Below are 9970 nucleotides of genomic sequence, written 5' to 3' on the forward strand. Positions count from 1 at the left end.
TAACGTATTTAAAAACCAAAAATAGACTAAAAATAATCAACTAGAAAATATTAAAACAACAAATTAGAAAGAGTATTGATCCTAAATTTTTGTCTCTATTTCTCATTCTAACATTTTTGGTTAATAAAAGAAGAAATTGTGTACACTAGCAAACAATTAGCTTTATCCAAGTTGAACCAATTTTAGATAGACCCATGTAAGATATCTATAGAATTGATTTATTTTTCTAGTCAGATGCTTACATTTTTACAGTTACGCAAGTAAGGCCATCTATCCCTATAAGGGACGACCATGCGCCTAAAACTAAATTGTTCTGCAAGCTAACATTTGATAGTCGTAACAAAAGGAACACCTAAAAACACTATCAAGAACAGCTTAGGTGTTGTTACGTGCGCATGTTAATGTAAATGTGAAATGGTGCGAATGCGTGTTAAACGGAGAGGAGAAAAGAAAATGGAGAAAATAGAAACGAAATAGTGTTCTAGTGTTCATGAGAATTAAAATGAGTTCTAAGCGATGACGTTGTTGTTTTAGTGTTAATGTACTGTTTAAAGAGTCTCATGCTAGAAAGGAACGTAACAAGTGGCGCCCAACGTAAAGATAAAACCTACGTAGTCCTTTATACACAGTTGATCTCCTGTCAACAGATAGTAGAGATATCATATTATATAGTCTAGATCTAGTGATAGGATACTATTCAATTTGATTAATAGTAATAGAAAATGGCGGACAAGGCTGAGGTAGCAGCGTTGAAAGAAGAGGGAAGGTTGTTAGAGCTTGAAGGGGCAGAACTAAGAAAATACGTACAAGAAAGGTTGATGGAGAGGGAGAGATTAGCAATGGAAAGAGAAAAAGAAAAGGAGAGATTAGCAATGGAAAGAGAAAAAGAAAAGGAGAGATTAGACATGGAGGACAAAAGAGAAAGAGAAAAAGAAAAGGAAAGATTAGACAAGGAGGACAAAAGAGAAAGAGAAAAGATAGCCATTGAAAGGGAAAAGAAAAACGAATTAGTTGCCATTGAAAGAGAGAGATTGGCGTTCGAAAAAGAGACGGCCGAGAAAAAGTTAAAAACAACCCAAGAAAAAGAGAGTGATAAAAGAAAAAGGGAAACTACAGGGAACAAACTAGCAAAATATAAAGGTGCAATATTCGAAGAAGCTAAAATGGACATAGACATTTTTTTGAAGAAATTTGAAATTGAAATGAGGGAACTGGAATACCCCGAAGACAAATGGTCATTCTTATTATCGAAGTCATTCGTAGCAGAGGTTCCATCGAAGATATGCATGAACCAGAGCAGCTATAGCGTGGTGAAAGAACAATTACTACGAACGTACGGAAAAACAGAGGCGTACTACCGTGAACAATTTGTTAACTGTGCGATAGAAACAAATGATGACCCACAGACATTCCTGGACAGAATGACCAGTAGTTTTGAAAATTGGACTGAAACCGCTAAAATAGAAAAGACCTTTGACGGTTTAAAGACATTTCTAATGATAGACAAAGCAATTTATGAGTGTCAGGAGGAATTAAAAATATTTTTGTTGGAGAGGAAACCAAAAGCCATAGAAGACATAGTGAGACTGATAAGGGCTTATAAAGTGGCACATCCCGATAAGAAACTATCCAGAGGCAGTGACATAGAAGAAATAGTTGCATTTAACAGAACAAGAGATACACGAGACAACTACATCAACAATGGAAGACGATTTAGATATGATGAACAAAATAGATTTAGAGGACAAGGAAGGAACCAAATGGGTAGTAGACAAGGACATTTTTATAGTAACCGAGGGCGATACCAAAGAAATGTACAGGGAAGATACGGCGGAGTGAGAGATAGAAGAGATCAAAGCCTTTCAATGTTAACATGTGCAGGAAGCCTTGAGTATTTTGAGACTTTCGTGGGAAACAAAATAGCAAGGACGATACGAGATTCAGGCAGTACAATTGTGGGTGTTAATAAGAAATTAGTAGAAGAACAAGAATATACCGGCAAAACCAGGAATTGTGTGATGTTTGATGGGAAGAGTGTACAATTACCAGTTGCTAGAATTAAAATTGATACACCATATTTTACTGGAATTGTGGATGCATGTGTAATAGACCATGCTCATATTGATTTGATTATTGGAAATATTCCAGGTATAAAGAATTGCAATGAAAAGGATATGGGAAATTGGAAGAAGTGTTTCGGAATGAGTATTACTCGATCCAAATGTAAGGACCTGGATGCAGGAGATCTGGAAAAATTATTTCAGTTACCAGATAAGAAAAAAAAAAGAAGGATTAATAGGAAACTCAGAAACATTAGAACTTAATGATGTAGTATTCAACAAGGAAAGGTTTATTACAGAACAAAAAAATGACCCAGAGATGCGTCAGTTGGCCCAGAAAGGAGGTAGAGGAGGAAGATTTTATATAGAAAGAGGAATTTTGGTAAGAGAAATTGAGTCACAAGGAAGAAAAATTATACAGGTTGTTGTACCAGCTGAATTTAGAAATGTTATATTGAAGAATGGGCATGATGAAGCATATGCAGGCCACATGGGAATTCACAAAACAAAACAAAGAATATTTAGGGACTTTTATTGGCCATCTATTAGCAAAGACATCAAAAATTATGTGTTGTCGTGCAAAGTTTGTCAAATGAAAGGCACTAAAAAAATCAGAGCTCCATTACAAAAGGTAGATATACCAGAAAGGCCATTTAGGAAGATTGCGATTGATTTGATTGGACCCATGCCGGTGATATCAAATAGGGGTCATCGATATATTCTAACTGTAATAGACGTTTGCTCAAGATGGCCAGAAGCGATCCCACTAAAAAGAATTGAAGCCAGTGATATAGTTCAAGCGTTATATACATTATTTACACGGTTTGGATTTCCTGAAGAGGTACTGTCAGATAGGGGCACACAGTTCCACTGCCAACTAACGACAACATTTTTGAAAATGTTTGGAATTCGGCAACGGTTTACAGCCCCGTACCACCCGCAGAGCAACGGTATTTGTGAACATTTTAACTGTACGTTAAAGAAGGCGTTGTCGAAAGTAGCAGATGACAATCCCAAAGAATGGGATGTGGCATTACCCTCAATCCTTTTCGCATACAGAGAGAGCCGTAACGAAACCACGGGGTATTCGCCATTTCAGATGATTTATGGAGGAAATCCAAGAGGCCCAATGGCAATCCTAAAAGAACTAATACTCCCACAAGAACATGCTGGAAATAAAGAAAGTTACGATATAGTGACAGAAACTAGAAATAAAGTAATAAAGGCTTGTGAGGAAGCGAGCAAACATGTGCTTGATAAAAATGAACTAACACAGTCTAGGGTGAATGAACACAGGAAATTGACCAAACTAGAAGTAGGTCAAGATGTTTTGGTATTACTAAAGGATAAGGAGAATGTACTATTCACGAAATGGTTGGGTCCTTATAAGGTAACAAGGAAAATTAGTGATGTGGATTATGAAATTAATATTGATTCAAGGCTGAAAATATTTCATGTGGATATGCTAAAAGAATTTAGGTCGAAACAAAAAAGTGAAAAAAGCAGTAAAGAAGATCCATTGGTCATAGGTACATCCGTGAGTGTAGACATTGAGACAGAAGAAAGATTGGGACACATAGAAACAATTTCAACTGATGCCAGTCAAACATGGAAAGATGTGGAAGTGAAGGGAATCTCGTCAGACAGAGCTAAGGAAGTAACAACATTATTGGAAGATTTTAAGAATATTTTTACAGATTTACCAGGAAAAACGAATATCATAGAACATGATATCAAATTAACAGGCAGAGTTCCAAATAAACTACCTCAATATGCTGTACCATTGCATCACAGAGAAGCATTACAGAAAGAAATAGATAAACTACTTCAATTGGGAGTGATAGAACCATCTAATTCGTCATGTGCTGCACCAGTTGTACTGGTTAAAAAAAAATTTGGTAACATTAGACTGTGTGTAGATTACCGCCAACTAAATAAAGTTACAGAATTTGACCCATTCCCAATGCCACAGGCAGAGGAAATGTTTACTAAATTGAAAAAAGCGAAAATTTTCACCACGTTGGACCTTTCTAGAGGATACTGGCAAGTACCTCTAAAGGAAGAAGCTAAACCACTATCCGCATTTAAGACACCATTCGGAGTCTATCAGTGGAATGTGATGAGTTTTGGCTTAGTAAAATGCCCCAGCCACTTTTAACAGGATGATGGCAAAGATACTGGGCCACAGAAGAGACACTATTTGCTATTTGGATGACATCTGCATCTTCAGTGAGGACTGGAACGAACACTTACAGAGTCTAAGAGAGATATTTGCTATTATCAAGGAAAACAATCTGACATTGAAACCAACAAAAATAAAAATTGGACTTAGTGAAATTCCTTTTTTGGGATACAAGATAAAAAATGAATCAATTACACCACTGGAAGAAACAGTTGCAAAAATAATGGATATTAGTGTACCAAAAACAAAAAAACAAATTAGAAGCCTTTTAGGTCTATGCAACTTTTATAGAAAATTTGTTCCAAAATTTGCAGAAATGATTGAACCTCTTACAAATCTTACCAAGAAAGGGAAATCTAACATTATAGTTTGGTCTGAACAATGTCAAAGATCGCTAGACAAGATTAAGAGGGTGTTTTCTGAAAACCCAATATTAAAATTGCCCGATAGTACTAGAGAATTTATTTTGGCAACGGATGCTTCATCCATAGCTATAGGGGGCTGTTTGATGCAAGAGTATAGTGGAATTGCACACCCTGTTTTTTATGTAAGCAGGAAACTAACCCTTGCAGAGTTAAACTATGCAACTATTGAAAAAGAGGGGCTGGCAATTGTGTGGTGCATAACAAAGCTAAGTTTTTATCTGATGGGGGCTAAATTCCAATTATAGACTGATCATGCTCCGTTGGCATTTATTAATTTAAATAAATGTGGTAATAATAGAATTGCTAGGTGGGCATTACAACTGATGGACTATAAATTTGAGATCAAGACAATACCAGGGAAAGAAAATGTTGTGGCAGATACATTATCACGATGTACTTAGGTTGGTGAGATTGTGTAGGGTATATAATGATTACTTACATGCTGTTAAGAATTAATCTATTTTATTGTTTACAATTGTAAATTCTGGCACGGAGTGTAGTAGATATTCCACAGAGGATTGTCCAATTGGGAGTATACACAACAATGATTAGTGAACAGATATAGATTTATATTGAATTATAGGCGGGGAGTGGTATTAACGAAATCTGCATGATTACATAGAGATATGCATAGATATATATATATGTGTCAATTGTTCATAATAACAATTAGTATTGTGATTGTTACTGTCACAATGGGTGAATATAAATGCTATATGTTAAATCTAATGTTAGAATTGTATTGGTATTAATATGTCATTGTGTATGATTTTGTTTTGTAGTACATTATGGTTCTCTATGTTACAGAGAATTTAAAGTAGTTTTAACTTGGAATAGGCTGATAAGATATGTGACAATTTATATTTTGGACGTTCGATGTACATCGAACTTGTTAAACAGGGGGGGGGGGGGGGTGTTACGTGCGCATGTTAATGTAAATGTGAAATGGTGCGAATGCGTGTTAAACGGAGAGGAGAAAAGAAAATGGAGAAAATAGAAACGAAATAGTGTTCTAGTGTTCATGAGAATTAAAATGAGTTCTAAGCGATGACGTTGTTGTTTTAGTGTTAATGTACTGTTTAAAGAGTCTCATGCTAGAAAGGAACGTAACAGGTGTAATTTTGCTTGAAATAACATGGAAGAGATCAAATGAATGCAGGCGACTTTTGAACGAGACAGTTGCAGATTTCTTAAAATTTAACCTCGCCTTATTGAATACCTGAAGCAATAACTTGATATTCATTTAGAATATAACACGTAAAGATTTTGAACCAAGTCATACATATCTGTAGCTTTTAGACATATTTCGCAAGCCGCAGAAGCGACGCAAGGCGGTGGCGACATGGGCAATCGCATCGAGCAGAGACATGGAGAGTACCAAATAGCAATGTAGGCAAGATCAAGGCATTCACCAAGATAGATTCACCAATAATAGAAGCGAAGTTGCCAAAAATATATAACTAAAGCATGTTTAGCTCCAAAAGCCAACACTCAACGGGAACGCCACACGGCCGACATCAAACTGTAAATTACGGTTATATAAACCTATGGCTTACAAACAGTGGTTCTCTAAACCCCTCTTTTTGCGGATCTGACACAGGGGCGGACTGGGTATCAAAATCGGCCCGGGCATTACCTTATAAACCGGCCCACAAATGGCATGTCATATATTTTCGGTGTAGGGGGAGGATTTTAAACCCCCTACGCAATATATATATATATTAGTGTGTGTATATGTAATTAATCTTCATTACATTCTTTTCTTTCATTATTTTAAACGTTTTTTCTACCCTAGAATACTCTCTTCCTATAATTAATGAAAGGCAGTACACACCGCCAAGAGACAGCTAGGGAGTCTGGGGGAGCGCTGTAAGCTTCCCCAGTGGGGGAATTATTATTTCCGTTATTTTAAGCTTTAAAAAATGCTTATTTTAAGGTATCTACAGTGCAATTAGCCTGTTACTCTTCCGCTAAAAAGATCAAAATCTAAATCTTCTATTCACTGGAGTTCAGCGACTGGTAGAAAGTGGTAAAATGCTTTTAGTTTTGTATTGGAAGGGGGGTGGAAGGGAAACCACAAACCCCCTTTTTTCTACGTTCATGAAAATTGGTGACTGTAGTTTGCTTAAGTTGGCTGCACTCAGGAAGTAAGTAAAGTTTCCCTTTCAGACAATGAGATCTGAGGCCAGTGATGGTTTGAACTCCTCCCCTCTCGTCTACGCCCATGTGTTTTATCATAGGTGTAAGCCTAATTCTATTCAAAACATATAAAGTTTGATAACGCATCGAAAACTGAATGTATGCTTTCGTAGGCTTATATAATGTATTCTATTTATACATGTATGTAGTCTGAAAAAAATAAAATAATTAGGTCCTACGCATTTCACGTGTCAATCTAGTCATGCATGTTGATCTGTGACTTAAAATATGCTAAATCATTGGTTTTCAAGGCTGACCCAAAGCATCCACACAATCCTGATGCAGTCCCAGCTGCGATGGGCAGGACACGTATGCAGAATGAAAGACCACCGCATCCCTAAACGACTATTGTATGGCCAACTAAGCGAAGGAAAGCGCTCGCAAGGTGGTCAAAGAAATCGCTTCAGGGACACCCTGGGAGACAGAGGCACATGACAGAGCATCATGACGTTGCGCTGTGAAAACCGGCGCACATGTTGCTGAGGAAAAGAGAACAATGCTGGCGGAAGAAAAACGCAAAACGCCAGAGAAGAAAAGTAAGGCCAATGACACTAGCTCCAGCTGGAATAACCTGCCTAGTGTGCGGCCGAACATTCCGGGCCCACATAGGTCTCACCAGCCACACGAGGAGACATAAAACCCCAGTGTAAAGCTCTCAGCCCCCTGGATGACAAAGTGGTCATCATCGAACCACGATGGAAGAAACTATATATATATATATTTATATTTATATATATATATTAGATAGATAGATAGATAGATATTCTTTTACAAGATAAGAGAAAGCAGAACGGTTAGAGAGGCACTTCTAAATGTGAAAAGCTCTTGCTTCCTCCTAGTACATTCTCAATTGTATATGAATATATTATTTAAAATATAAATGATTCTAAATCTCCTTTCATTAAATATCGTATGTGACAGCGCTATATGAATATAAATTATTTTAATTATTGTAATAATTTTCATTATTAATGACGTCATACTAAGCATAAGCATAAGTTTGCCATTAATCAAAATATAATGTCTGTATCTATGACTATAAATTTAGATTTATGTTTTAATTAAATAATTTTTTTTGTAAGCCGTGGCTTAAGTGTGGTATTTTTAGATCTATGTTATTACAAATAAACAACAAGAAACTTACTTTCTCTTTTCAAATCGCAGAAAGTAGAGCTTTATACCCATATTGAGCTATGAATAAGTTGGGTGGTATGCAATTTCGCGGCTGTGTGTATGTGTTAAAAGTTAACTTCTATAAACGTTTTGTTAAAGAGCTAATTGTCTCCCTTTTGCCGTATTATATCAATGTTTTCTTACTTAACCTCTCCCATCCCTCTTTTTCGTTTTCATTGGAACCACCAAAAGACGGGTGAGGGAAGGAGCAAAACAAAAACGGCAGTGCCATCAAAGGCCCATGCCGACCAGCAAAACGATCAGGCCAAACACAGTCTCGGAGACATCAAAGTAGTGTTGAAGGCCATGCCGCTCATGCATAGCAGAAAGTACGGTCTAACGTTTTACAAATGATAATACGTACAGTGTATAGTGTAATTCATAAAATTTCAAACAAAATTAATTGTAACAATAATTTACAAAAAAAAAACAAAAAAAAACAAGAAAACTTGTTCGGGCCTTTGTGTCTTGCTGCTGTCACTTTTGTTTTTAAGTTGTCTGCATTGAGTTTTTTTTTTCTTTGGTCGCGACCAGACCGGCCCATTTGGCACCGGCCCACCGGGCATTTGCCCGTTTGCCCATATAGCCAGTCCGCCCCTGATCTGACACATGTGTATTTTATAGAAAGCCACTAAGACTTCTTGAACGCCTACACCAAAAATATTTGCACACCACAGTGGTCATATGGTGGCAAGATCGCACTACAAACAGTGATGTTCTTGCGAAATGGTATGAATTTCTTATAGTCCGACAGTCACGCTGGGCAGGCCACTTATCTCGTTTGGGGGACAAACATATGCCAAAACCCAAAGGGAATCTTTTTTTACTGAGCTGAAAGGTGGTCACAGAGATGCCCCACATAGCGCTTCTTTAGAATACTAACGCGATGTTTTTAAGTCTCTTAGGGTAAAAATGCGCCATTTTACTTTGTTACAAACGTTCTCGTTTTACCCTATAACTTAGAGATTTTTTATCATTTGATGCTTCATATTAAGGACTTAATGAATAGACCTATACTAATTGCATTATTAAATGTCTGAACCTTACACAGCAAAGACTTTCTTCCAAGCCAATAAAAGCCCAATAGTTTTACGTAAAAGATGCAATGTAAAACGACACAACGTAGCTGTGGTTTTTCTACAATGTCGGAGAGACTTCGAGATTTTCTATTCCTAACTCCATGTACAGTTACATTGATAACTAACAGTACGAAAAAGCAACTCTTCAGATTGATAGTCTTTATCCGATTGTTCATTTTCATAATTTTAACAATATTCCCAAAATGACTTCGGGTATATATATATGCAGATGTCATACACAACAGAAAGAAGGAAGAAAAATGCAAGGGCGCCTGATGATTAGGCCTATATATGCCTAACCTGCGATCGCAGCTGTGTATCAAGGGAAAAGATCGTCTTTCGAGACGTAAAATGCCTCAGACATATATATATATATATATATATATATATATATTGAGAGAGAGAGAGAAAGAGAAAATATATCTTCATGGGCGTAGCCAGGGGGGGGTTCTTGGGGTTCAACCCCCCCCCCCGAAATGAAATCCCCCCCTGGAGGGGGGGGGGACGGAATTAAGTGACTGATTTTTGCTTTCATTTTATTTATTTTAGGTAAGATTTTAATACTAAATCATCACTTACCACAGCACAGCCGAGGCAGTTTTGAGTTAAAAACCCTCTACCAGGGGGTTTTGAGTTTAAATCCCCCTACCGGGGGGTTTTGAGATTTTAAAAACCCCTATCAGGGGGTTTTGAGATACAAATCCCTCTACCAGGGGGCTTTGAGTTTAAAACCCCCTACAGGGGGTTTTGAATTTTAACCCCCCTACCAGAGGTTTTTGCAGTTAAATCCCCCACTTCTATAAAACAAAACAAAAAAAAAATGCAAACAACAATCTCCAAATTCCAACAGCA

This window comes from Biomphalaria glabrata, chromosome 2 (genome assembly GCF_947242115.1).
Source record: "Biomphalaria glabrata chromosome 2, xgBioGlab47.1, whole genome shotgun sequence".
NCBI lineage: Eukaryota > Metazoa > Mollusca > Gastropoda > Planorbidae > Biomphalaria > Biomphalaria glabrata.